The following is a 2468-nucleotide window of genomic DNA, read 5'->3' on the forward strand; positions in this document are numbered from 1 at the left end:
TTGAGTTCCAGGTGAGTCAGCAGGTGTGTGTGGGGTGTGTGTGTGTGTGTGTGTGTGTCTGAGCTCTGGGTGAGTCAGCAGGTGTGGGGTGTGTCTGAGCTCCAGGTGAGTCAGCAGGTGAGTGTGTGTGTGTGTGTGTCTGAGCTCCAGGTGAGTCAGCAGGTGAGTGTGTATGTGTGTCTGAGCTCCAGGTGAGTCAGCAGGTGTGTGTGTGGTGTGTGTGTGTGTGTGTGTGTGTGTGTGTGTGTGTGTGTGTCTGAGCTCCGGGTGAGTCAGCAGGTGTGGGGTGTGTCTGAGCTCCAGGTGAGTCAGCAGGTGAGTGTGTGTGTGTCTGAGCTCTAAGTGAGTCAGCAGGTATGGGGTGTGTGTCTGAGCTCCAGGTGAGTCAGCAGGTATGTGTGGGTGTGTGTCTGAGCTCCAGGTGAGTCAGCAGGTGTGGGGTGTGTCTGAGCTCTAGGTGAGACAGCAGGTGTGGGGTGTGTCTGAGCTCCAAGTGAGTCAGCAGGTGTGGGTGGGTGTGTGTCTGAGCTCCAGGTGAGTCAGCAGGTGTGTGTGGGTGTGTGTCTGAGCTCCAGGTGAGTCAGCAGGTGTGTGTGGGGTGTATGTGTGTGTCTGAGCTCTGGGTGAGTCAGGAGGTGTGTGTTGGTGTGTGTCTGAGCTCCAGGTGAGTCAGCAGGTGTGGGTGTGTGTGTCTGAGCTCCAGGTGAGTCAGCAGGTGAGTGTGGGTGTGTGTCTGAGCTCCAGGTGAGTCAGCAGGTGTGTGTGGGGTGTGTGTGTGTCTGAGCTCTGGGTGAGTCAGGAGGTGTGTGTTGGTGTGTGTCTGAGCTCCAGGTGAGTCAGCAGGTGAGTGTGTGTGTGTCTGAGCTCCAGGTGAGTCAGCAGGTGTGTGTGTGTGTGTGTGTGTGTGTGTGTGTGTGTCTGAGCTCCAGGTGAGTCAGCAGGTGAGTGTGTGTGTGTCTGAGCTCCAGGTGAGTCAGCAGGTGTGTGTGTGTGTGTGTCTGAGCTCCAGGTGAGTCAGCAGGTGAGTGTGTGGTGTGTGTGTGTGTGTGTGTGTGTGTGTCTGAGCTCCAGGTGAGTCAGCAGGTGAGTGTGTGTGTGTGTGTGTGTGTGTGTGTGTGTGTGTGTCTGAGCTCCAGGTGAGTCAGCAGGTGTGTGGGTGTGTGTATGAGCACTAGGTGAGTCAGCAGGTGAGTGTGTGTGTGTCTGAGCTCCAGGTGAGTCAGCAGGTGAGTGTGTGTGTGTCTGAGCTCCAGGTGAGTCAGCAGGTGTGTGTGTGTGTGTGTGTGTGTGTGTGTGTGTGTGTGTCTGAGCTCCAGGTGAGTCAGCAGGTGTGGGGTGTGTCTGAGCTCCAGGTGAGTCAGCAGGTGTGGGTGGGTGTGTCTGAGCTCCAGGTGAGTCAGCAGGTGTGGGGTGTGTCTGAGCTCCAGGTGAGTCAGCAGGTGAGTGTGGGGTGTGTCTGAGCTCCAGGTGAGTCAGCAGGTGTGTGGGTGTGTGTATGAGCACTAGGTGAGTCAGCAGGTGTGTGTGTGTTTGTGTGTTTGTGTGGTGTTTCTAAGCTCCAGGTGAGTCAGCAGGTGTGTGTAAGGGTGTCACAGATGCCTCTAGGAACTCCAGAGTGGGATAGAAGATAACCGTTGGTGAAATGCTTGCTGTGTAGGTAATGAGGACTAGATGTCCGTCCTTAGGGTGCACATAATCCCAGCACAGAGAGCTAGCCTAGCCGATCAGTGAGCCCCAGGTAAAACGGAGAGACCCTGTCTCACAAAACAAGGTGCACACAGCTGGAGAAAGGGTGCAGAGGACCCCAGCTCAGTTCTCAACACCCATATTTTGCAGCTCACAACCACCTGTAGCTCCAGGAGATCTAAGGTCCTCTCCTGGCCTTGGTGGGTACTGCACACAGACATACCCACTTTAAAAGTTATTGGGGATGGTTTGCTGGCTCTGCAGCAAAGAACACTTGCAGAGGACCTGGGTTTGGTTCTCAGCACCCACGTCAGGGAGCTCACAATCACCTGTAGCTGCAGTTCCCTTTCCAGGCCTCCGAGGGCACCTGCAGTCATGTGGCTCATATAAACACATTAAATTAATACCTATTTTGAAAATCAAATAAATAAAAAAGGTGTCAGTTTTAGTGGCGCACGCCTTTAATCCCAGCACTCAGGAGGCAGAGGCAGGCAGATCTCCGTGAGTTCAAGGCCAGCCTGGTCTATGTAGTGAGTTCTAGGACAGCCAGGGCTACACAGAAAAACTCTTGTCTTGAAAAACAGACAAACAAAAGAAAAGAAAAACAACAACAAAAAAAAAAATGAAGAAAGGAAAGGATTTTGGTGTCCACATGTATACGCACACTTGCACCTCACACAGGAACACGTTTACACATGGGCGCGCGCGCGCGCACACACACACACACACACACACACACACACACACACACACACACACAGACTCCAGACACTGGAGGAGGG

Source organism: Onychomys torridus, chromosome 21, assembly GCF_903995425.1.
Source record: "Onychomys torridus chromosome 21, mOncTor1.1, whole genome shotgun sequence".
Classification (NCBI taxonomy): Eukaryota; Metazoa; Chordata; class Mammalia; order Rodentia; family Cricetidae; genus Onychomys; species Onychomys torridus.